At 43.7% G+C, this 21,435-nt stretch overlaps 32 non-coding genes across 32 annotated transcripts; all 32 read right to left on the bottom strand.

The window, feature by feature from the left end:
- Positions 1 to 140: 140 nt before the first annotated feature.
- Positions 141 to 262, bottom strand: TRNAL-CAA (transfer RNA leucine (anticodon CAA)). Its single transcript has 2 exons — positions 225 to 262; positions 141 to 186 (listed from the first exon to the last, which is right to left on the bottom strand). It is a non-coding gene; the product is annotated as a tRNA-Leu (tRNA).
- Positions 263 to 704: 442 nt separating this feature from the next.
- Positions 705 to 826, bottom strand: TRNAL-CAA (transfer RNA leucine (anticodon CAA)). Its single transcript has 2 exons — positions 789 to 826; positions 705 to 750 (listed from the first exon to the last, which is right to left on the bottom strand). It is a non-coding gene; the product is annotated as a tRNA-Leu (tRNA).
- Positions 827 to 2,024: 1,198 nt separating this feature from the next.
- Positions 2,025 to 2,146, bottom strand: TRNAL-CAA (transfer RNA leucine (anticodon CAA)). The gene is made up of 2 exons: positions 2,109 to 2,146; positions 2,025 to 2,070 (listed from the first exon to the last, which is right to left on the bottom strand). It is a non-coding gene; the product is annotated as a tRNA-Leu (tRNA).
- Positions 2,147 to 2,777: 631 nt separating this feature from the next.
- Positions 2,778 to 2,899, bottom strand: TRNAL-CAA (transfer RNA leucine (anticodon CAA)). Its single transcript has 2 exons — positions 2,862 to 2,899; positions 2,778 to 2,823 (listed from the first exon to the last, which is right to left on the bottom strand). It is a non-coding gene; the product is annotated as a tRNA-Leu (tRNA).
- Positions 2,900 to 2,966: 67 nt separating this feature from the next.
- Positions 2,967 to 3,088, bottom strand: TRNAL-CAA (transfer RNA leucine (anticodon CAA)). Its single transcript has 2 exons — positions 3,051 to 3,088; positions 2,967 to 3,012 (listed from the first exon to the last, which is right to left on the bottom strand). It is a non-coding gene; the product is annotated as a tRNA-Leu (tRNA).
- Positions 3,089 to 4,096: 1,008 nt separating this feature from the next.
- Positions 4,097 to 4,218, bottom strand: TRNAL-CAA (transfer RNA leucine (anticodon CAA)). The gene is made up of 2 exons: positions 4,181 to 4,218; positions 4,097 to 4,142 (listed from the first exon to the last, which is right to left on the bottom strand). It is a non-coding gene; the product is annotated as a tRNA-Leu (tRNA).
- Positions 4,219 to 4,473: 255 nt separating this feature from the next.
- On the bottom strand, positions 4,474 to 4,595 carry TRNAL-CAA (transfer RNA leucine (anticodon CAA)). Its single transcript has 2 exons — positions 4,558 to 4,595; positions 4,474 to 4,519 (listed from the first exon to the last, which is right to left on the bottom strand). It is a non-coding gene; the product is annotated as a tRNA-Leu (tRNA).
- Positions 4,596 to 4,662: 67 nt separating this feature from the next.
- TRNAL-CAA (transfer RNA leucine (anticodon CAA)) lies at positions 4,663 to 4,784 on the bottom strand. Its single transcript has 2 exons — positions 4,747 to 4,784; positions 4,663 to 4,708 (listed from the first exon to the last, which is right to left on the bottom strand). It is a non-coding gene; the product is annotated as a tRNA-Leu (tRNA).
- A 632-nt stretch (positions 4,785 to 5,416) lies between these two features.
- On the bottom strand, positions 5,417 to 5,538 carry TRNAL-CAA (transfer RNA leucine (anticodon CAA)). The gene is made up of 2 exons: positions 5,501 to 5,538; positions 5,417 to 5,462 (listed from the first exon to the last, which is right to left on the bottom strand). It is a non-coding gene; the product is annotated as a tRNA-Leu (tRNA).
- Positions 5,539 to 5,605: 67 nt separating this feature from the next.
- On the bottom strand, positions 5,606 to 5,727 carry TRNAL-CAA (transfer RNA leucine (anticodon CAA)). Its single transcript has 2 exons — positions 5,690 to 5,727; positions 5,606 to 5,651 (listed from the first exon to the last, which is right to left on the bottom strand). It is a non-coding gene; the product is annotated as a tRNA-Leu (tRNA).
- A 443-nt stretch (positions 5,728 to 6,170) lies between these two features.
- On the bottom strand, positions 6,171 to 6,292 carry TRNAL-CAA (transfer RNA leucine (anticodon CAA)). The gene is made up of 2 exons: positions 6,255 to 6,292; positions 6,171 to 6,216 (listed from the first exon to the last, which is right to left on the bottom strand). It is a non-coding gene; the product is annotated as a tRNA-Leu (tRNA).
- A 67-nt stretch (positions 6,293 to 6,359) lies between these two features.
- On the bottom strand, positions 6,360 to 6,481 carry TRNAL-CAA (transfer RNA leucine (anticodon CAA)). Its single transcript has 2 exons — positions 6,444 to 6,481; positions 6,360 to 6,405 (listed from the first exon to the last, which is right to left on the bottom strand). It is a non-coding gene; the product is annotated as a tRNA-Leu (tRNA).
- Positions 6,482 to 7,489: 1,008 nt separating this feature from the next.
- On the bottom strand, positions 7,490 to 7,611 carry TRNAL-CAA (transfer RNA leucine (anticodon CAA)). The gene is made up of 2 exons: positions 7,574 to 7,611; positions 7,490 to 7,535 (listed from the first exon to the last, which is right to left on the bottom strand). It is a non-coding gene; the product is annotated as a tRNA-Leu (tRNA).
- A 632-nt stretch (positions 7,612 to 8,243) lies between these two features.
- TRNAL-CAA (transfer RNA leucine (anticodon CAA)) lies at positions 8,244 to 8,365 on the bottom strand. Its single transcript has 2 exons — positions 8,328 to 8,365; positions 8,244 to 8,289 (listed from the first exon to the last, which is right to left on the bottom strand). It is a non-coding gene; the product is annotated as a tRNA-Leu (tRNA).
- A 67-nt stretch (positions 8,366 to 8,432) lies between these two features.
- TRNAL-CAA (transfer RNA leucine (anticodon CAA)) lies at positions 8,433 to 8,554 on the bottom strand. Its single transcript has 2 exons — positions 8,517 to 8,554; positions 8,433 to 8,478 (listed from the first exon to the last, which is right to left on the bottom strand). It is a non-coding gene; the product is annotated as a tRNA-Leu (tRNA).
- A 443-nt stretch (positions 8,555 to 8,997) lies between these two features.
- Positions 8,998 to 9,119, bottom strand: TRNAL-CAA (transfer RNA leucine (anticodon CAA)). Its single transcript has 2 exons — positions 9,082 to 9,119; positions 8,998 to 9,043 (listed from the first exon to the last, which is right to left on the bottom strand). It is a non-coding gene; the product is annotated as a tRNA-Leu (tRNA).
- An 820-nt stretch (positions 9,120 to 9,939) lies between these two features.
- On the bottom strand, positions 9,940 to 10,061 carry TRNAL-CAA (transfer RNA leucine (anticodon CAA)). The gene is made up of 2 exons: positions 10,024 to 10,061; positions 9,940 to 9,985 (listed from the first exon to the last, which is right to left on the bottom strand). It is a non-coding gene; the product is annotated as a tRNA-Leu (tRNA).
- Positions 10,062 to 10,128: 67 nt separating this feature from the next.
- TRNAL-CAA (transfer RNA leucine (anticodon CAA)) lies at positions 10,129 to 10,250 on the bottom strand. Its single transcript has 2 exons — positions 10,213 to 10,250; positions 10,129 to 10,174 (listed from the first exon to the last, which is right to left on the bottom strand). It is a non-coding gene; the product is annotated as a tRNA-Leu (tRNA).
- An 820-nt stretch (positions 10,251 to 11,070) lies between these two features.
- On the bottom strand, positions 11,071 to 11,192 carry TRNAL-CAA (transfer RNA leucine (anticodon CAA)). Its single transcript has 2 exons — positions 11,155 to 11,192; positions 11,071 to 11,116 (listed from the first exon to the last, which is right to left on the bottom strand). It is a non-coding gene; the product is annotated as a tRNA-Leu (tRNA).
- A 444-nt stretch (positions 11,193 to 11,636) lies between these two features.
- TRNAL-CAA (transfer RNA leucine (anticodon CAA)) lies at positions 11,637 to 11,758 on the bottom strand. The gene is made up of 2 exons: positions 11,721 to 11,758; positions 11,637 to 11,682 (listed from the first exon to the last, which is right to left on the bottom strand). It is a non-coding gene; the product is annotated as a tRNA-Leu (tRNA).
- Positions 11,759 to 12,578: 820 nt separating this feature from the next.
- TRNAL-CAA (transfer RNA leucine (anticodon CAA)) lies at positions 12,579 to 12,700 on the bottom strand. Its single transcript has 2 exons — positions 12,663 to 12,700; positions 12,579 to 12,624 (listed from the first exon to the last, which is right to left on the bottom strand). It is a non-coding gene; the product is annotated as a tRNA-Leu (tRNA).
- A 444-nt stretch (positions 12,701 to 13,144) lies between these two features.
- On the bottom strand, positions 13,145 to 13,266 carry TRNAL-CAA (transfer RNA leucine (anticodon CAA)). The gene is made up of 2 exons: positions 13,229 to 13,266; positions 13,145 to 13,190 (listed from the first exon to the last, which is right to left on the bottom strand). It is a non-coding gene; the product is annotated as a tRNA-Leu (tRNA).
- A 67-nt stretch (positions 13,267 to 13,333) lies between these two features.
- On the bottom strand, positions 13,334 to 13,455 carry TRNAL-CAA (transfer RNA leucine (anticodon CAA)). The gene is made up of 2 exons: positions 13,418 to 13,455; positions 13,334 to 13,379 (listed from the first exon to the last, which is right to left on the bottom strand). It is a non-coding gene; the product is annotated as a tRNA-Leu (tRNA).
- Positions 13,456 to 14,841: 1,386 nt separating this feature from the next.
- Positions 14,842 to 14,963, bottom strand: TRNAL-CAA (transfer RNA leucine (anticodon CAA)). Its single transcript has 2 exons — positions 14,926 to 14,963; positions 14,842 to 14,887 (listed from the first exon to the last, which is right to left on the bottom strand). It is a non-coding gene; the product is annotated as a tRNA-Leu (tRNA).
- A 442-nt stretch (positions 14,964 to 15,405) lies between these two features.
- On the bottom strand, positions 15,406 to 15,527 carry TRNAL-CAA (transfer RNA leucine (anticodon CAA)). Its single transcript has 2 exons — positions 15,490 to 15,527; positions 15,406 to 15,451 (listed from the first exon to the last, which is right to left on the bottom strand). It is a non-coding gene; the product is annotated as a tRNA-Leu (tRNA).
- A 1,389-nt stretch (positions 15,528 to 16,916) lies between these two features.
- Positions 16,917 to 17,038, bottom strand: TRNAL-CAA (transfer RNA leucine (anticodon CAA)). Its single transcript has 2 exons — positions 17,001 to 17,038; positions 16,917 to 16,962 (listed from the first exon to the last, which is right to left on the bottom strand). It is a non-coding gene; the product is annotated as a tRNA-Leu (tRNA).
- Positions 17,039 to 17,480: 442 nt separating this feature from the next.
- On the bottom strand, positions 17,481 to 17,602 carry TRNAL-CAA (transfer RNA leucine (anticodon CAA)). The gene is made up of 2 exons: positions 17,565 to 17,602; positions 17,481 to 17,526 (listed from the first exon to the last, which is right to left on the bottom strand). It is a non-coding gene; the product is annotated as a tRNA-Leu (tRNA).
- Positions 17,603 to 18,992: 1,390 nt separating this feature from the next.
- Positions 18,993 to 19,114, bottom strand: TRNAL-CAA (transfer RNA leucine (anticodon CAA)). Its single transcript has 2 exons — positions 19,077 to 19,114; positions 18,993 to 19,038 (listed from the first exon to the last, which is right to left on the bottom strand). It is a non-coding gene; the product is annotated as a tRNA-Leu (tRNA).
- A 256-nt stretch (positions 19,115 to 19,370) lies between these two features.
- TRNAL-CAA (transfer RNA leucine (anticodon CAA)) lies at positions 19,371 to 19,492 on the bottom strand. The gene is made up of 2 exons: positions 19,455 to 19,492; positions 19,371 to 19,416 (listed from the first exon to the last, which is right to left on the bottom strand). It is a non-coding gene; the product is annotated as a tRNA-Leu (tRNA).
- Positions 19,493 to 19,559: 67 nt separating this feature from the next.
- TRNAL-CAA (transfer RNA leucine (anticodon CAA)) lies at positions 19,560 to 19,681 on the bottom strand. Its single transcript has 2 exons — positions 19,644 to 19,681; positions 19,560 to 19,605 (listed from the first exon to the last, which is right to left on the bottom strand). It is a non-coding gene; the product is annotated as a tRNA-Leu (tRNA).
- A 1,008-nt stretch (positions 19,682 to 20,689) lies between these two features.
- Positions 20,690 to 20,811, bottom strand: TRNAL-CAA (transfer RNA leucine (anticodon CAA)). Its single transcript has 2 exons — positions 20,774 to 20,811; positions 20,690 to 20,735 (listed from the first exon to the last, which is right to left on the bottom strand). It is a non-coding gene; the product is annotated as a tRNA-Leu (tRNA).
- A 445-nt stretch (positions 20,812 to 21,256) lies between these two features.
- Positions 21,257 to 21,378, bottom strand: TRNAL-CAA (transfer RNA leucine (anticodon CAA)). The gene is made up of 2 exons: positions 21,341 to 21,378; positions 21,257 to 21,302 (listed from the first exon to the last, which is right to left on the bottom strand). It is a non-coding gene; the product is annotated as a tRNA-Leu (tRNA).
- Positions 21,379 to 21,435: the final 57 nt, after the last annotated feature.

Raw genomic sequence — 21,435 nt, 5'->3', positions numbered from 1 at the left:
CACGGATTCACGTTGTGAACGAAAGAACTAAGCCCCTTAAGTCTGGTGCCTTAGACCGCTCGGCCATCCTGACGTGGTCTATTTTGATTTGGACGTTTTATAAATTACATCTCTTGCAGTTAATTTATTAAAATATATCTTGTCAGAAGTGGGATTCGAACCCACGCCCTCATACGAGGACCAGAAAACACAGTTTCACGTTGTGAGCGAAGGAAACTAAGCCCCTTGAGTCTGGCGCCTTAGACCGCTCGGCCATCCTGACGTGGTCTCTTGTATTTTGGACGTTTTATAAATTACATTTCTTCCAGTTAATTTATTAAAATATATCGTGCCAGAAGTGGGATTTGAACCCTTGCCCTCAAACGAGGACCAGAATACACAGATTCACGTTGTGAACGAAAGAACTAAGCCCCTTAAGTCTGGCGCCTTAGACCGCTCAGCAATCCTGACGTGGTCTATTGTAATTTGGACGTTTTATAAATTACATCTCTTGCAGTTAATTTATCAAATTATATCGTGTCAGAAGTGGGCTTCGAACCCACGCCCTCATACGAGGACCAAAACACAGACTCACGTTGTGAACGAAGGAAAGTAAGCCCCTTGAGTCTGGCGCCTTAGACCGCTCGGCCATCCTGACGTGGTCTATTGTAATTTGGACGTTTTATAAATTACATCTCTTGCAGTTAATTTATTAAAATATATCGTGTCAGAAGTGGGATTCGAACCCACGCCCTCATACGAGGACCAGAAAACACACATTCACGTTGTGAATGAAGGAAAGTAAGCCCCTTGAGTCTGTCGCCTTAGACCGCTCGGCCATCCTGACGTGGTCTCTTGAAATTTTGACGATTTATAAATTACATCTCTTCTAGTTAATTTCATAAAACATATTGTGTCAGAAGTGAGATTTGAACCCTCGCCCTCAAACGAGGACCAGAATACACGGATTCACATTGTGAACGAAAGAACTAAGCCCCTTAAGTCTGGCGCCTTAGACCGCTCGGCAATCCTGACGTGGTCTATTGTAATTTGGACGTTTTATAAATTACATCTCTTGCAGTTAATTTATTAAATTATATCGTGTCAGAAGTGGGCTTCGAACCCACGCCCTCATACGAGGACCAAAACACAGACTCACGTTGTGAACGAAGGAAAGTAAGCCCCTTGAGTCTGGCGCCTTAGACCGCTCGGCCATCCTGACGTGGTCTCTTGTATTTTGGACGTTTTATAAATTACATCTCTTCCAGTTAATTTCATAAAACATATCGTGTCAGAAGTGGGATTCGAACCCACGCCCTTATACGAGGACCAGAAAACACAGATTCACGTTGTGAACGAAGGAAACTAAGCCCATTGAGTCTGGCGCCTGGGACCGCTCGGCCATCCTGACGTGGTCTCTTGTAATTTGGACGATTTATAAATTACATCTCTTCTAGTTAATTTCATAAAACTTATCGTGTCAGAAGTGGGATTCGAACCCACGCCCTTATACGAGGACCAGAAAACACAGATTCACGTTGTGAACGAAGGAAACTAAGCCCCTTGAGTCTGGCGCCTTAGACCGCTCGGCCATCCTGACGTGGTCTATTGTAATTTGGACGTTTTATAAATTACATCTCTTGCAGTTAATTTATTAAAATATATCGTGTCAGAAGTGGGATTCGAAACCACGCCCTCATACGAGAACCATAAAACACAGATTCACGTTGTGAACGAAGGAAAGTAAGCCCCTTGAATCTGGCGCCTTAGACCGCTCGTCCATCCTGACGTGGTCTATTGTAATTTGGACGTTTTATAAATTACGTCTCTTGCAGTTAATTTATTAAATTATATCGTGTCAGAAGTGGGATTCGAACCCACGCCCTCATACGAGGACCAGAAATCACAGATTCACGTTGTGAACGAAGGAAAGTAAGCCCCTTGAGTCTGGCGCCTTAGACCGCTCAACCATCCTGACGTGGTCTATTGTAATTTGGACGTTTTATAAATTACATCTCTTGCAGTTAATTTATTAAAATATATCGTGTCAGAAGTGGGATTCGAACCCACGCCCTCATACGAGGACCAGAAAACACACATTCACGTTGTGAATGAAGGAAAGTAAGCCCCTTGAGTCTGTCGCCTTAGACCGCTCGGCCATCCTGACGTGGTCTCTTGTAATTTTGACGATTTATAAATTACATCTCTTCTAGTTAATTTCATAAAACATATTGTGTCAGAAGTGATATTTGAACCCTTGCCCTCAAACAAGGACCAGAATACACGGATTCACATTGTGAACGAAAAAACTAAGCCCCGTAAGTCTGGCGCCTTAGACCGCTCGGCAATCCTGACGTGGTCTATTGTAATTTGGACGTTTTATAAATTACATCTCTTGCAGTTAATTTATTAAATTATATCGTGTCAGAAGTGGGCTTCGAACCCACGCCCTCATACGAGGACCAAAACACAGACTCACGTTGTGAACGAAGGAAAGTAAGCCCCTTGAGTCTGGCGCCTTAGACCGCTCGGCCATCCTGACGTGGTCTCTTGTATTTTGGACGTTTTATAAATTACATCTCTTCCAGTTAATTTCATAAAACATATCGTGTCAGAAGTGGGATTCGAACCCACGCCCTCATACGAGGACCAGAAAACACAGATTCACGTTGTGAACGAAGGAAACTAAGCCCATTGAGTCTGGCGCCTTGGACCCTTCGGCCATCCTGACGTGGTCTCTTGTAATTTGGACGACTTATAAATTACATCTCTTCTAGTTAATTTCATAAAACTTATCGTGTCAGAAGTGGGATTCGAACCCACGCCCTTATACGAGCACCAGAAAACACAGATTCACGTTGTGAACGAAGGAAACTAAGCCCCTTGAGTCTGGCGCCTTAGACCGCTCGGCCATCCTGACGTGGTCTATTGTAATTTGGACGTTTTATAAATTACATCTCTTGCAGTTAATTTATTAAAATATATCGTGTCAGAAGTGGGATTCGAACCCACGCCCTCATACGAGGACCAGAAAACACAGATTCACGTTGTGAACGAAGGAAAGTAAGCCCCTTGAGTCTGGCGCCTTAGACCGCTCGGCCATCCTGACGTGGTCTTTTGTAATTTTGACGATTTATAAATTACATCTCTTCTAGTTAATTTCATAAAACATATCGTGTCAGAAGTGGGATTTGAACCCTTGCCCTCAACCGAGGACCAGAATACACGGATTCACGTTGTGAACGAAAGAACTAAGCCCCTTAAGCCTGGCGCCTTAGACCGCTCGGCAATCCTGACGTGGTCTATTGTAATTTTGACGATTTATAAATTACATCTCTTCTAGTTAATTTCATAAAACATATCGTGTCAGAAGTGAGATTTGAACCCTTGCCCTCAAACGAGGACCAGAATACACGGATTCACGTTGTGAACGAAAGACCTAAGCCCCTTAAGTCTGGCGCCTTAGACCGTTCGGCAATCCTGACTTGGTCTATTGTAATTTGGACGTTTTATAAATTACATCTCTTGCAGTTAATTTATTAAATTATATCGTGTCAGAAGTGGGCTTCGAACCCACGCCCTCATACGAGGACCAAAACACAGACTCACGTTGTGAACGAAGGAAAGTAAGCCCCTTGAGTCTGGCGCCTTAGACCGCTCGGCCATCCTGACGTGGTCTCTTGTATTTTGGACGTTTTATAAATTACATCTCTTCCAGTTAATTTCATAAAACATATCGTGTCAGAAGTGGGATTCGAACCCACGCCCTTATACGAGGACCAGAAAACACAGATTCACGTTGTGAACGAAGGAAAGTAAGCCCCTTGAGTTTGGCGCCTTAGATTGCTCGGCCATCCTGACGTGGACTATTGTAATTTGGACGTTTTATAAATTACATCTCTTGCAGTTAATTTATTAAAATATATCGTGTCAGAAGTGGGATTCGAACCCACGCCCTCATACGAGGACCAGAAAACACACATTCCCGTTTTGAACGAAGGAAAGTAAGCCCCTTGAGTCTGGCACGTTAGACCACTCGGCCATCCTGACGTGGTCTTTTGTAATTTGGACGTTTTATAAATTACATCTCTTGCAGTTAATTTATTAAAATATATCGTGTCAGAAGTGGGATTCGAACCCACGCCCTCATACGAGGACCAGAAAACACACATTCCCGTTTTGAACGAAGGAAAGTAAGCCCCTTGAGTCTGGCGCCTTAGACCGCTCGGCCATCCTGACGTGGTCTTTTGTAATTTTGACGATTTATAAATTACATCTCTTCTAGTTAATTTCATAAAACATATCGTGTCAGAAGTGGGATTTGAACCCTTGCCCTCAAACGAGGACCAGAATACACGGATTCACGTTGTGAACGAAAGAACTAAGCCCCTTAAGTCTGGCGCCTTAGACCGCTCGGCAATCCTGACGTGGTCTATTGTAATTTGGACGTTTTATAAATTACATCTCTTGCAGTTAATTTATTAAAATATATCGTGTCAGAAGTGGGATTCGAACCCACGCCCTCATACGAGGACCAGAAAACACAGATTCACGTTGTGAACGAAGGAAAGTAAGCCCCTTGAGTCTGGCGCCTTAGACCGCTCGGCCATCCTGACGTGGTCTATTGTAATTTGGACGTTTTATAAATTACATCTCTTGCAGTTAATTTATTAAAATATATCGTGTCAGAAGTGGGATTCGAACCCACGCCCTCATACGAGGACCAGAAAACACACATTCACGTTGTGAATGAAGGAAAGTAAGCCCCTTGAGTCTGTCGCCTTAGACCGCTCGGCCATCCTGACGTGGTCTCTTGTAATTTTTACGATTTATAAATTACATCTCTTCTAGTTAATTTCATAAAACATATCGTGTCAGAAGTGGGATTTGAACCCTTGCCCTCAAACGCGGACCAGAATACACGGATTCACGTTGTGAACGAAAGAAGTAAGCCCCTTAAGTCTGGCGCCTTAGACCGCTCGGCAATCCTGACGTGGTCTCTTGTAATTTGGACGATTTATAAATTACATCTCTTCTAGTTAATTTCATAAAACTTATCGTGTCAGAAGTGGGATTCGATCCCACGCCCTTATACGAGGACCAGAAAACACAGATTCACGTTGTGAACGAAGGAAACTAAGCCCCTTGAGTCTGGCGCCTTAGACCGCTCGGCCATCCTGACGTGGTCTATTGTAATTTGGACGTTTTATAAATTACATCTCTTGCAGTTAATTTATTAAAGTATATCTTGTCAGAAGTGGGATTCGAACCCACGCCTCATACGAGAACCATAAAACACAGATTCACGTTGTGAACGAAGGTAAGTAAGCTCCTTGAGTCTGGCGCCTTAGACCGCTCGGCCATCCTGACGTGGGCTATTGTAATTTGGACGTTTTATAAATTACATCTCTTGCAGTTAATTTATTAAAATATATCGTGTCAGAAGTGGGATTCGAACCCACGCCCTCATACGAGGACCAGAAAACACAGATTCACGTTGTGAACGAAGGAAAGTAAGCCCCTTGAGTCTGGCGCCTTAGACCGCTCGGCCATCCTGACGTTGTCTATTGTAATTTGGACGTTTTATAAATTACATCTCTTGCAGTTAATTTATTAAAATATATCGTGTCAGAAGTGGGATTCGAACCCACGCCCTCATACGAGGACCAGAAAACACAGATTCACGTTGTGAATGAAAGAAAGTAAGCCCCTTGAGTCTGGCGCCTTAGACCGCTCGGCCATCCTGACGTGGTCTCTTGTAATTTTGACGATTTATAAATTACATCTCTTCTAGTTAATTTATTGAATTATATCGTGTCAGAAGTGGGCTTCGAACCCACGCCCTCATACGAGGACCAAAACACAGACTCACGTTGTGAACGAAGGAAAGTAAGCCCCTTGAGTCTGGCGCCTTAGACCGCTCGGCCATCCTGACGTGGTCTCTTGTATTTTGGACGTTTTATAAATTACATCTCTTCCAGTTAATTTCATAAAACATATCGTGTCAGAAGTGGGATTCGAACCCACGCCCTTATACGAGGACCAGAAAACACAGATTCACGTTGTGAACGAAGGAAACTAAGCCCATTGAGTCTGGCGCCTTGGACCCTTCGGCCATCCTGACGTGGTCTCTTGTAATTTGGACGACTTATAAATTACATCTCTTCTAGTTAATTTCATAAAACTTATCGTGTCAGAAGTGGGATTCGAACCCACGCCCTTATACGAGCACCAGAAAACACAGATTCACGTTGTGAACGAAGGAAACTAAGCCCCTTGAGTCTGGCGCCTTAGACCGCTCGGCCATCCTGACGTGGTCTATTGTAATTTGGACGTTTTATAAATTACATCTCTTGCAGTTAATTTATTAAAATATATCGTGTCAGAAGTGGGATTCGAACCCACGCCCTCATACGAGGACCAGAAAACACAGATTCACGTTGTGAACGAAGGAAAGTAAGCCCCTTGAGTCTGGCGCCTTAGACCGCTCGGCCATCCTGACGTGGTCTTTTGTAATTTTGACGATTTATAAATTACATCTCTTCTAGTTAATTTCATAAAACATATCGTGTCAGAAGTGGGATTTGAACCCTTGCCCTCAACCGAGGACCAGAATACACGGATTCACGTTGTGAACGAAAGAACTAAGCCCCTTAAGCCTGGCGCCTTAGACCGCTCGGCAATCCTGACGTGGTCTATTGTAATTTTGACGATTTATAAATTACATCTCTTCTAGTTAATTTCATAAAACATATCGTGTCAGAAGTGAGATTTGAACCCTTGCCCTCAAACGAGGACCAGAATACACGGATTCACGTTGTGAACGAAAGACCTAAGCCCCTTAAGTCTGGCGCCTTAGACCGTTCGGCAATCCTGACTTGGTCTATTGTAATTTGGACGTTTTATAAATTACATCTCTTGCAGTTAATTTATTAAATTATATCGTGTCAGAAGTGGGCTTCGAACCCACGCCCTCATACGAGGACCAAAACACAGACTCACGTTGTGAACGAAGGAAAGTAAGCCCCTTGAGTCTGGCGCCTTAGACCGCTCGGCCATCCTGACGTGGTCTCTTGTATTTTGGACGTTTTATAAATTACATCTCTTCCAGTTAATTTCATAAAACATATCGTGTCAGAAGTGGGATTCGAACCCACGCCCTTATACGAGGACCAGAAAACACAGATTCACGTTGTGAACGAAGGAAAGTAAGCCCCTTGAGTTTGGCGCCTTAGATTGCTCGGCCATCCTGACGTGGACTATTGTAATTTGGACGTTTTATAAATTACATCTCTTGCAGTTAATTTATTAAAATATATCGTGTCAGAAGTGGGATTCGAACCCACGCCCTCATACGAGGACCAGAAAACACACATTCCCGTTTTGAACGAAGGAAAGTAAGCCCCTTGAGTCTGGCACGTTAGACCACTCGGCCATCCTGACGTGGTCTTTTGTAATTTGGACGTTTTATAAATTACATCTCTTGCAGTTAATTTATTAAAATATATCGTGTCAGAAGTGGGATTCGAACCCACGCCCTCATACGAGGACCAGAAAACACACATTCCCGTTTTGAACGAAGGAAAGTAAGCCCCTTGAGTCTGGCGCCTTAGACCGCTCGGCCATCCTGACGTGGTCTTTTGTAATTTTGACGATTTATAAATTACATCTCTTCTAGTTAATTTCATAAAACATATCGTGTCAGAAGTGGGATTTGAACCCTTGCCCTCAAACGAGGACCAGAATACACGGATTCACGTTGTGAACGAAAGAACTAACCCCCTTAAGTCTGGCGCCTTAGACCGCTCGGCAATCCTGACGTGGTCTATTGTAATTTGGACGTTTTAGAAATTACATCTCTTGCAGTTAATTTATTAAAATATATCGTGTCAGAAGTGGGATTCGAACCCACGCCCTTATACGAGGACCAGAAAACACAGATTCACGTTGTGAACGAAGGAAACTAAGCCCCTTGAGTCTGGCGCCTTAGACCGCTCGGCCATCCTGACGTGGTCTATTGTAATTTGGACGTTTTATAAATTACATCTCTTGCAGTTAATTTATTAAAGTATATCTTGTCAGAAGTGGGATTCGAACCCACGCCTCATACGAGAACCATAAAACACAGATTCACGTTGTGAACGAAGGTAAGTAAGCTCCTTGAGTCTGGCGCCTTAGACCGCTCGGCCATCCTGACGTGGGCTATTGTAATTTGGACGTTTTATAAATTACATCTCTTGCAGTTAATTTATTAAAATATATCGTGTCAGAAGTGGGATTCGAACCCACGCCCTCATACGAGGACCAGAAAACACAGATTCACGTTGTGAACGAAGGAAAGTAAGCCCCTTGAGTCTGGCGCCTTAGACCGCTCGGCCATCCTGACGTTGTCTATTGTAATTTGGACGTTTTATAAATTACATCTCTTGCAGTTAATTTATTAAAATATATCGTGTCAGAAGTGGGATTCGAACCCACGCCCTCATACGAGGACCAGAAAACACAGATTCACGTTGTGAATGAAAGAAAGTAAGCCCCTTGAGTCTGGCGCCTTAGACCGCTCGGCCATCCTGACGTGGTCTCTTGTAATTTTGACGATTTATAAATTACATCTCTTCTAGTTAATTTATTGAATTATATCGTGTCAGAAGTGGGCTTCGAACCCACGCCCTCATACGAGGACCAAAACACAGACTCACGTTGTGAACGAAGGAAAGTAAGCCCCATGAGTCTGGCGCCTTAGACCGCTCGGCCATCCTGACGTGGTCTCTCGTAATTTGGACGTTTTATAAATTACATCTCTTCCAGTTAATTTCAAAAAACATATCGTGTCAGAAGTGGGATTCGAACCCACGCCCTTATACGAGGACCAGAAAACACAGATTCACGTTGTGAACGAAGGAAACTAACCCCCTTGAGTCTGGCGCCTTAGACCGCTCGGCCATCCTGACGTGGTCTCTTGTAATTTGGACGTTTTATTAATTACATCTCTTCCAGTTAATTTATTAAAATATATCGTGTCAGAAGTGGGATTCGAACCCACGCCCTCATACGAGGACCAGAAAACACACATTCCCGTTGTGAACGAAGGAAAGTAAGCCCCTTGAGTCTGGCGCCTTAGACCGCTCGGCCATCCTGACGTGGGCTTTTGTAATTTTGACGATTTATAAATTACATCTCTTCTAGTTAATTTCATAAAACATATCGTGTCAGAAGTGGGATTTGAACCCTTGCCCTCAAACGAGGACCAGAATACACGGATTCACGTTGTGAACGAAAGAACTAAGCCCCTTAAGTCTGGCGCCTTAGACCGCTCGGCAATCCTGACGTGGTCTATTGTAATTTGGACGTTTTATAAATTACATCTATTGCAGTTAATTTATTAAATTATATCGTGTCAGAAGTGGGATTCGAACCCACGCCCTCATACGAGGACCAAAACACAGACTCACGTTGTGAACGAAGGAAAGTAAGCCCCTTGAGTCTGGCGCCTTAGGCCGCTCGGCGATCCTGACGTGGTCTGTTGTATTTTGGACGTTTTATAAATTACATTTCTTCCAGTTAATTTATTAAAATATATCGTGTCAGAAGTGGGATTCGAACCCACGCTCTCATACGCGGACCAGAAAACACAGACTCACGTTGTGAACGAAGGAAACTAACCCCCTTGAGTCTGGCGCCTTAGACCGCTCGGCCATCCTGACGTGGTCCCTCGTAATTTGGACGTTTTATGTATTACATCTCTAGCAGTTAATTTATTAAATTATATCGTGTCAGAAGTGGGATTCGAACCCACGCCCTTATACGAGGACCAGAAAACACAGATTCACGTTGTGAACGAAGGAAACTAAGCCCCTTGAGTCTGGCGCCTTAGACCGCTCGGCCATCTTGACGTGGTCTATTGTAATTTGGACGTTTTATAAATTACATCTCTTGCAGTTAATTTATTAAAATATATCGCGTCAGAAGTGGGATTCGAACCCACGCCCTCATACGAGGACCAGAAAACACAGATTCACGTTGTGAACGAAGGAAAGTAAGCCCCTTGAGTCTGGCGCCTTAGACCGCTCGGCCATCCTGACGTGGTCTATTGTAATTTGGACGTTTTATAAATTACATCTCTTGCAGTTAATTTATTAAAATATATCGTGTCAGAAGTAGGATTCGAACCCACGCCCTCGTACGAGGACCAGAAAACACAGATTCACGTTGTGAATGAAAGAAAGTAAGCCCCTTGAGTCTGGCGCCTTAGACCGCTCGGCCATCCTGACGTGGTCTCTTGTAATTTTGACGATTTATAAATTACATCTCTTCTAGTTAATTTCATAAAACATATCGTGTCAGAAGTGAGATTTGAACCCTTGCCCTCCATCGAGGACCAGAATACACGGATTCACGTTGTGAACGAAAGAACTAAGCCCCTTAAGTCTGGCGCCTTAGACCGCTCGGCAATCCTGAAGTGGTCTATTGTAATTTGGACGTTTTATAAATTACATCTCTTGCAGTTAATTTATTAAATTATATCGTGTCAGAAGTGGGCTTCGAACCCACGCCCTCATACGAGGACCAAAACACAGACTCACGTTGTGAACGAAGGAAAGTAAGCCCCTTGAGTCTGGCGCCTTAGGCCGCTCGGCCATCCTGACGTGGTCTGTAGTATTTTGGACGTTTTATAAATTACATTTCTTCCAGTTAATTTATTAAAATATATCGTGTCAGAAGTGGGATTCGAACCCACGCCCTCATACGCGGACCAGAAAACACAGACTCACGTTGTGAACGAAGGAAACTAACCCCCTTGAGTCTGGCGCCTTAGACCGCTCGGCCATCCTGACGTGGTCTCTCGTAATTTGGACGTTTTATAAATTACATCTCTTCCAGTTAATTTCAAAAAACATATCGTGTCAGAAGTGGGATTCGAACCCACGCCCTTATACGAGGACCAGAAAACACAGATTCACGTTGTGAACGAAGGAAACTAAGCCCCTTGAGTCTGGCGCCTTAGACCGCTCGGCCATCCTGACGTGGTCGCTTGTAATTTGGACGTTTTATTAATTACATCTCTTCCAGTTAATTTATTAAAATATATCGTGTCAGAAGTGGGATTCGAACCCACGCCCTCATACGAGGACCAGAAAACACACATTCCCGTTGTGAACGAAGGAAAGTAAGCCCCTTGAGTCTGGCGCCTTAGACCGCTCGGCCATCCTGACGTGGTCTTTTGTAATTTTGACGATTTATAAATTACATCTCTTCTAGTTAATTTCACAAAACATATCGTGTCAGAAGTGGGATTTGAACCCTTGCCCTCAAACGAGGACCAGAATACACGGATTCACGTTGTGAACGAAAGAACTAAGCCCCTTAAGTCTGGCGCCTTAGACCGCTCGGCAATCCTGACGTGGTCTATTGTAATTTGGACGTTTTATAAATTACATCTCTTGCAGTTAATTTATTAAATTATATCGTGTCAGAAGTGGGATTCGAACCCACGCCCTTATACGAGGACCAGAAAACACAGATTCACGTTGTGAACGAAGGAAACTAAGCCCCTTGAGTCTGGCGCCTTAGACCGCTCGGCCATCTTGACGTGGTCTATTGTAATTTGGACGTTTTATAAATTACATCTCTTGCAGTTAATTTATTAAAATATATCGTGTCAGAAGTAGGATTCGAACCCACGCCCTCGTACGAGGACCAGAAAACACAGATTCACGTTGTGAATGAAAGAAAGTAAGCCCCTTGAGTCTGGCGCCTTAGACCGCTCGGCCATCCTGACGTGGTCTCTTGTAATTTTGACGATTTATAAATTACATCTCTTCTAGTTAATTTCATAAAACATATCGTGTCAGAAGTGGGATTTGAACCCTTGCCCTCCATCGAGGACCAGAATACACGGATTCACGTTGTGAACGAAAGAACTAAGCCCCTTAAGTCTGGCGCCTTAGACCGCTCGGCAATCCTGAAGTGGTCTATTGTAATTTGGACGTTTTATAAATTACATCTCTTGCAGTTAATTTATTAAATTATATCGTGTCAGAAGTGGGCTTCGAACCCACGCCCTCATACGAGGACCAAAACACAGACTCACGTTGTGAACGAAGGAAAGTAAGCCCCTTGAGTCTGGCGCCTTAGGCCGCTCGGCCATCCTGACGTGGTCTGTTGTATTTTGGACGTTTTATAAATTACATTTCTTCCAGTTAATTTATTAAAATATATCGTGTCAGAAGTGGGATTCGAACCCACGCCCTCATACGCGGACCAGAAAACACAGACTCACGTTGTGAACGAAGGAAACTAACCCCCTTGAGTCTGGCGCCTTAGACCGCTCGGCCATCCTGACGTGGTCTCTCGTAATTTGGACGTTTTATAAATTACATCTCTTCCAGTTAATTTCAAAAAACATATCGTGTCAGAAGTGGGATTCGAACCCACGCCCTTATACGAGGACCAGAAAACACAGATTCACGTTGTGAACGAGGGAAACTAAGCCCCTTGAGTCTGGCGCCTTAGACCGCTCGGCCATCCTGACGTGGTCGCTTGTAATTTGGACGTTTTATTAATTACATCTCTTCCAGTTAATTTATTAAAATATATCGTGTCAGAAGTGGGATTCGAACCCACGCCCTCATACGAGGACCAGAAAACACACATTCCCGTTGTGAACGAAGGAAAGTAAGCCCCTTGAGTCTGGCGCCTTAGACCGCTCGGCCATCCTGACGTGGTCTTTTGTAATTTTGACGATTTATAAATTACATCTCTTCTAGTTAATTTCACAAAACATATCGTGTCAGAAGTGGAATTTGAACCCTTGCCCTCAAACGAGGACCAGAATACACGGATTCACGTTGTGAACGAAAGAACTAAGCCCCTTAAGTCTGGCGCCTTAGACCGCTCGGCAATCCTGACGTGGTCTATTGTAATTTGGACGTTTTATAAATTACATCTCTTGCAGTTAATTTATTAAATTATATCGTGTCAGAAGTGGGATTCGAACCCACGCCCTTATACGAGGACCAGAAAACACAGATTCACGTTGTGAACGAAGGAAACTAAGCCCCTTGAGTCTGGCGCCTTAGACCGCTCGGCCATCTTGACGTGGTCTATTGTAATTTGGACGTTTTATAAATTACATCTCTTGTAGTTAATTTATTAAAACATATCGCGTCAGAAGTGGGATTCGAACCCACGCCCTCATACGAGGACCAGAAAACACAGATTCACGTTGTGAACGAAGGAAAGTAAGCCCCTTGAGTCTGGCGCCTTAGACCGCTCGGCCATCCTGACGTGGTCTATTGTAATTTGGACGTTTTATAAATTACATCTCTTGCAGTTAATTTATTAAAATATATCGTGTCAGAAGTGGGATTCGAACCCACGCCCTCGTACGAGGACCAGAAAACACAGATTCACGTTGTGAATGAAGGAAAGTAAGCCCCTTGAGTCTGGCGCCTTAGACCGCTCGGCCATCCTGACGTGGTCTCTTGTAATTTTGACGATTTATAAATTACATCTCTTCTAGTTAATTTCATAAAACATGTCGTGTCAGAAGTGAGATTTGAACCCTTGCCCTCCATCGAGGACCAGAATACACGGATTCACGTTGTGAACGAAAGAACTAAGCCCCTTAAGTCTGGCGCCTTAGACCGCTCGGCAATCCTGAAGTGGTCTATTGTAATTTGGACGTTTTATAAATTACATCTCTTGCAGTTAATTTATTAAATTATATCGTGTCAGAAGTGGGCTTCGAACCCACGCCCTCATACGAGGACCAAAACACAGACTCACGTTGTGAACGAAGGAAAGTAAGCCCCTTGAGTCTGGCGCCTTAGGCCGCTCGGCCATCCTGACGTGGTCTGTTGTATTTTGGACGTTTTATAAATTACATTTCTTCCAGTTAATTTATTAAAATATATCGTGTCAGAAGAGGGATTCGAACCCACGCCCTCATACGCGGACCAGAAAACACAGACTCACGTTGTGAACGAAGGAAACTAACCCCCTTGAGTCTGGCGCCTTAGACCGCTCGGCCATCCTGACGTGGTCTCTCGTAATTTGGACGTTTTATAAATTACATCTCTTCCAGTTAATTTCAAAAAACATATCGTGTCAGAAGTGGGATTCGAACCCACGCCCTTATACGAGGACCAGAAAACACAGATTCACGTTGTGAACGAAGGAAACTAAGCCCCTTGAGTCTGGTGCCTTAGACCGCTCGGCCATCCTGACGTGGTCTCTTGTAATTTGGACGTTTTATTAATTACATCTCTTCCAGTTAATTTATTAAAATATATCGTGTCAGAAGTGGGATTCGAACCCACGCCATCATACGAGGACCAGAAAACACACATTCCCGTTGTGAACGAAGGAAAGTAAGCCCCTTGAGTCTGGCGCCTTAGACCGCTCGGCCATCCTGACGTGGTCTTTTGTAATTTTGACGATTTATAAATTACATCTCTTCTAGTTAATTTCACAAAACATATCGTGTCAGAAGTGGGATTTGAACCCTTGCCCTCAAACGAGGACCAGAATACACGGATTCACGTTGTGAACGAAAGAACTAAGCCCCTTAAGTCTGGCGCCTTAGACCGCTCGGCAATCCTGACGTGGTCTATTGTAATTTGGACGTTTTATAAATTACATCTCTTGCAGTTAATTTATTAAATTATATCGTGTCAGAAGTGGGATTCGAACCCACGCCCTTATACGAGGACCAGAAAACACAGATTCACGTTGTGAACGAAGGAAACTAAGCCCCTTGAGTCTGGCGCCTTAGACCGCTCGGCCATCTTGACGTGGTCTATTGTAATTTGGACGTTTTATAAATTACATCTCTTGCAGTTAATTTATTAAAATATATCGTGTCAGAAGTGGGATTCGAACCCACGCCCTCGTACGAGGACCAGAAAACACAGATTCACGTTGTGAATGAAAGAAAGTAAGCCCTTTGAGTCTGGCGCCTTAGACCGCTCGGCCATCCTGACGTGGTCTCTTGTAATTTTGACGATTTATAAATTACATCTCTTCTAGTTAATTTCATAAAACATATCGTGTCAGAAGTGAGATTTGAACCCTTGCCTTCCATCGAGGACCAGAATACACGGATTCACGTTGTGAACGAAAGAACTAAGCCCCTTAAGTCTGGCGCCTTAGACCGCTCGGCAACCCTGACGTGGGCTATTGTAATTTGGACGTTTTATAAATTACATCTCTTGCAGTTAATTTATTAAATTATATCGTGTCAGAAGTGGGCTTCGAACCCACGCCCTCATACGAGGACCAAAACACAGACTCACGTTGTGAACAAAGGAAAGTAAGCCCCTTGAGTCTGGCGCCTTAGACCGCTCGGCCATCCTGACGTGGTCTGTTGTATTTTGGACATTTTATAAATTACATTTCTTCCAGTTAATTTATTAAAATATATCGTGTCAGAAGTGGGATTCGAACCCACGCCCTCATACGAGGACCAGAAAACACACATTCCCGTTGTGAACGAAGGAAAGTAAGCCCCTTGAGTCTGGCGCCTTAGACCGCTCGGCCATCCTGACGTGGTCTTTTGTAATTTTGACGATTTATAAATTACATCTCTTCTAGTTAATTTCATAAAACATATCGTGTCAGAAGTGGGATTTGAACCCTTGCCCTCAAACGAGGACCAGAATACACGGATTCACGTTGTGAACAAAAGAACTAAGCCCCTTAAGTCTGGCGCCTTAGACCGCTCGGCAATCCTGACGTGGTCTATTGTAATTTGGACGTTTTATAAATTACATCTCTTGCAGTTAATTTATTAAATTATATCGTGTCAGAAGTGGGATTCGAACCCAAGCCCTTATACGAGGACCAGAAAACTCAGATTCACGTTGTGAACGAAGGAAACTAAGCCCTCTTGAGTCTGGCGCCTTAGACCGCTCGGCCATCTTGACGTGGTCTATTGTAATTTGGACGTTTTATAAATTACATCTCTTGCAGTTAATTTATTAAAATATATCGTGTCAGAAGTGGGATTCGAACCCACGCCCTCATACGCGGACCAGAAAACACAGACTCACGTTGTGAACGAAGGAAACTAACCCCCTTGAGTCTGGCGCCTTAGACCGCTCGGCCATCCTGACGTGGTCTCTCGTAATTTGGACGTTTTATAAATTACATCTCTTCCAGTTAATTTCAAAAAACATATCGTGTCAGAAGTGGGATTCGAACCCACGCCCTTATACGAGGACCAGAAAACACAGATTCACGTTGTGAACGAAGGAAACTAAGCCCCTTGAGTCTGGTGCCTTAGACCGCTCGGCCATCCTGACGTGGTCTCTTGTAATTTGGACGTTTTATTAATTACATCTCTTCCAGTTAATTTATTAAAATATATCGTGTCAGAAGTGGGATTCGAACCCACGCCATCATACGAGGACCAGAAAACACACATTCCCGTTGTGAACGAAGGAAAGTAAGCCCCTTGAGTCTGGCGCCTTAGACCGCTCGGCCATCCTGACGTGGTCTTTTGTAATTTTGACGATTTATAAATTACATCTCTTCTAGTTAATTTCACAAAACATATCGTGTCAGAAGTGGGATTTGAACCCTTGCCCTCAAACGAGGACCAGAATACACGGATTCACGTTGTGAACGAAAGAACTAAGCCCCTTAAGTCTGGCGCCTTAGACCGCTCGGCAATCCTGACGTGGTCTATTGTAATTTGGACGTTTTATAAATTACATCTCTTGCAGTTAATTTATTAAATTATATCGTGTCAGAAGTGGGATTCGAACCCACGCCCTTATACGAGGACCAGAAAACACAGATTCACGTTGTGAACGAAGGAAACTAAGCCCCTTGAGTCTGGCGCCTTAGACCGCTCGGCCATCTTGACGTGGTCTATTGTAATTTGGACGTTTTATAAATTACATCTCTTGCAGTTAATTTATTAAAATATATCGTGTCAGAAGTGGGATTCGAACCCACGCCCTCGTACGAGGACCAGAAAACACAGATTCACGTTGTGAATGAAAGAAAGTAAGCCCTTTGAGTCTGGCGCCTTAGACCGCTCGGCCATCCTGACGTGGTCTCTTGTAATTTTGACGATTTATAAATTACATCTCTTCTAGTTAATTTCATAAAACATATCGTGTCAGAAGTGAGATTTGAACCCTTGCCTTCCATCGAGGACCAGAATACACGGATTCACGTTGTGAACGAAAGAACTAAGCCCCTTAAGTCTGGCGCCTTAGACCGCTCGGCAACCCTGACGTGGGCTATTGTAATTTGGACGTTTTATAAATTACATCTCTTGCAGTTAATTTATTAAATTATATCGTGTCAGAAGTGGGCTTCGAACCCACGCCCTCATACGAGGACCAAAACACAGACTCACGTTGTGAACAAAGGAAAGTAAGCCCCTTGAGTCTGGCGCCTTAGACCGCTCGGCCATCCTGACGTGGTCTGTTGTATTTTGGACATTTTATAAATTACATTTCTTCCAGTTAATTTATTAAAATATATCGTGTCAGAAGTGGGATTCGAACCCACGCCCTCATACGAGGACCAGAAAACACACATTCCCGTTGTGAACGAAGGAAAGTAAGCCCCTTGAGTCTGGCGCCTTAGACCGCTCGGCCATCCTGACGTGGTCTTTTGTAATTTTGACGATTTATAAATTACATCTCTTCTAGTTAATTTCATAAAACATATCGTGTCAGAAGTGGGATTTGAACCCTTGCCCTCAAACGAGGACCAGAATACACGGATTCACGTTGTGAACAAAAGAACTAAGCCCCTTAAGTCTGGCGCCTTAGACCGCTCGGCAATCCTGACGTGGTCTATTGTAATTTGGACGTTTTATAAATTACATCTCTTGCAGTTAATTTATTAAATTATATCGTGTCAGAAGTGGGATTCGAACCCAAGCCCTTATACGAGGACCAGAAAACTCAGATTCACGTTGTGAACGAAGGAAACAAAGCCCTCTTGAGTCTGGCGCCTTAGACCGCTCGGCCATCTTGACGTGGTCTATTGTAATTTGGACGTTTTATAAATTACATCTCTTGCAGTTAATTTATTAAAATATATCGTGTCAGAAGTGGGATTCGAACCCACGCCCTCATACGAGGAAAAGAAAACACAGATTCACGTTGTGAACGAAGGAAAGTAAGCCCCTTGAGTCTGGCGCCTTAGACCGCTCGGCCATCCTGACGTGGTCTATTGTAATTTGGACGTTTTATAAATTACATCTCTTGCAGTTAATTTCATAAAACATATCGTGTCAGAAGTGGGATTCGAACCCACGCCCTTATACGAGGACCAGAAAACACAGATTCACGTTGTGAACGAAGGAAACTAAGCCCCTTGAGTCTGGCGCCTTAGACCGCTCGGCCATCCTGACGTGGTCTATTGTAATTTGGACGTTTTATAAATTACATCTCTTGCAGTTAATTTATTAAAATACATCGTGTCAGAAGTGGGATTCGAACCCACGCCCTCATACGATGACCATAAAACACAGATTCACGTTGTGAACGAAGGAAAGTAAGCCCCTTGAGTCTGGCGCCTTACACCGCTCGGCCATCCTGACGTGATCTATTGTAATTTGGACGTTTTATAAATTACATCTCTTGCAGTTAATTTATTAAAATATATCGTGTCAGAAGTGGGATTCGAACCCACGCCCTCATACGAGGACCAAAAAACACAGATTCACGTTGTGAACGAAGGAAAGTAAGCCCCTTGAGTCTGGCGCCTTAGACCGCTCGGCCACCCTGACGTGGTCTATTGTAATTTGGACGTTTTATAAAATACATCTCTTGCAGTTAATTTATTAAAATATATCGTGTCAGAAGTGGAATTCGAACCCACGCCCTTATACGAGGACCAGAAAACACAGATTCACGTTGTGAACGAAGGAAACTAAGCCCCTTGAGTCTGGCGCCTTGGACCGCTCGGCCATCCTGACGTGGTCTTTTGTAATTTGGACGTTTTATTAATTACATCTCTTCCAGTTAATTTATTAAAATATATCGTGTCAGAAGTGGGATTCGAACCCACGCTCTCATACGAGGACCAGAAAACACACATTCTCGTTGTCAACGAAGGAAAGTAAGCCCCTTGAGTCTGGCGCCTTAGACCGCTCGGCCATCCTGACGTGGTCTTCTGTAATTTTGACGATTTATAAATTACATCTCTTCTAGTTAATATCATAAAACATATCGTGTCAGAAGTGGGATTTGAACCCTTGCCCTCAAACGAGGACCAGAATACACGGATTCACGTTGTGAACGAAGGAAAGTAAGCCCCTTGAGTCTGGCGCCTTAGACCGCTCGGCCATCCTGACGTGGTCTATTGTAATTTGGACGTTTTATAAATTACATCTCTTGCAGTTAATTTATTAAAACATATCGTGTCAGAAGTGGGATTCGAACCCACGCCCTCATACGAGGACCAGAAAACACAGATTCACGTTGTGAACGAAGGAAAGTAAGCCCCTTGAGTCTGGCGCCTTAGACCGCTCGGCCATCCTGACGTGGTCTATTGTAATTTGGACGTTTTATAAATTACATCTCTTGCAGTTAATTTATTAAAATATATCGTGTCAGAAGTGGGATTCGAACCCACGCCCTCATACGAGGACCAGAAAACACAGATTCACGTTGTGAATGAAAGAAAGTAAGCCCCTTGAGTCTGGCGCCTTAGACCGCTCGGCCATCCTGACGTGGTCTCTCGTAATTTGGACGTTTTATAAATTACATCTCTTCCAGTTAATTTCATAAAACATATCGTGTGGAAGTGAGATTTGAACCCTTGCCCTCCATCGAGGACCAGAATACACGGATTCACGTTGTGAACGAAAGAACTAAGCCCCTAAAGTCTGGCGCCTTAGACCGCTCGGCAACCCTGACGTGGTCTATTGTAATTTGGACGTTTTATGAATTACATCTCTTGCAGTTAATTTATTAAATTATATCGTGTCAGAAGTGGGCTTCGAACCCACGCCCTCATACGAGGACCAAAACACAGACTCACGTTGTGAACGAAGGAAAGTAAGCCCCTTGAGTCTGGCGCCTTAGACCGCTCGGCCATCCTGACGTGGTCTGTTGTATTTTGGACGTTTTATAAATTACATTTCTTCCAGTTAATTTATTAAAATATATCGTGTCAGAAGTGGGATTCGAACCCACGCCCTCATACGCGGACCAGAAACCACAGATTCACGTTGTGAACGAAGGAAACTAACCCCCTTGAGTCTGGCGCCTTAGACCGCTCGGCCATCCTGACGTGGTCTCTCGCAATTTGGACGTTTTATAAATTACATCTCTTCCAGTTAATTTCATAAAACATATCGTGTCAGAAGTGGGATTCGAACCCACGCCCTTATACGAGGACCAGAAAACACAGATTCACGTTGTGAACGAAGGAAACTAATCCCCTTGAGTCTGGCGCCTTGGACCGCTCGGCCATCCTGACGTGGTCTCTTGTAATTTGGACGATTTATAAATTACATCTCTTGCAGTTAATTTATTAACATATAGCGTGTCAGAAGTGGGATTCGAACCCACGCCCTTATACGAGGACCAGAAAACACAGATTCACGTTGTGAACGAAGGAAAGTAAGCCCCTTGAGTCTGGCGCCTTAGACCGCTCGGCCATCCTGACGTGGTCTCTTGTAATTTGGACGTTTTATAAATTACATTTCTTCCAGTTAATTTATTAAAATATATCGTGTCAGAAGTGGGATTCGAACCCACGCCCTCATACGAGGACCAGAAAACACAGATTCACGTTGTGAACGAAGGAAAGTAAGCCCCTTGAGTCTGGCGCCTTAGACCGCTCGGCCATCCTGACTTGGTCTATTGTAATTTGGACGTTTTATAAATTACATCTCTTGCAGTTAATTTATTAAAATATATCCTGTCAGAAGTGGGATTCGAAGCCACGCCCTCATACGAGGACCAGAAAACACAGATTCACTTTGTGAACGAAGGAAAGTAAGCCCCTTGAGTCTGGCGCCTTAGACCGCTCGGCCATCCTGACGTGGTCTATTGTAATTTGGACGTTTTATAAATTACATCTCTTGCAGTTAATTTATTAAAATATATCCTGTCAGAAGAGGGATTCGAAGCCACGCCCACATACGAGGACCAGAAAACAAAGATTCACGTTGTGAACGAAGGAAAGTAAGCCCCTTGAGTCTGGCGCCTTAGACCGCTCGGCCATCCTGACGTGGTCTCTTGTAATTTGGACGTTTTATAAATTACATTTCTTCCAGTTAATTTATTAAAATATATCGTGTCAGAAGTGGGATTCGAACCCACGCCCTCATACGAGGACCAGAAAACACAGATTCACGTTGTGAACGAAGGAAAGTAAGCCCCTTGAGTCTGGCGCCTTAGACCGCTCGGCCATCCTGACTTGGTCTATTGTAATTTGGACGTTTTATAAATTACATCTCTTGCAGTTAATTTATTA

This window comes from Phalangium opilio, unplaced genomic scaffold (genome assembly GCF_054372755.1).
Source record: "Phalangium opilio isolate 3A_F unplaced genomic scaffold, DU_Popi_V2 ptg000082l_1, whole genome shotgun sequence".
Taxonomy (NCBI): Eukaryota; Metazoa; Arthropoda; class Arachnida; order Opiliones; family Phalangiidae; genus Phalangium; species Phalangium opilio.
The sequence above is the reverse complement of the archived record's forward strand: the minus strand, read 5'-3'. Positions and strand labels throughout refer to the sequence as shown.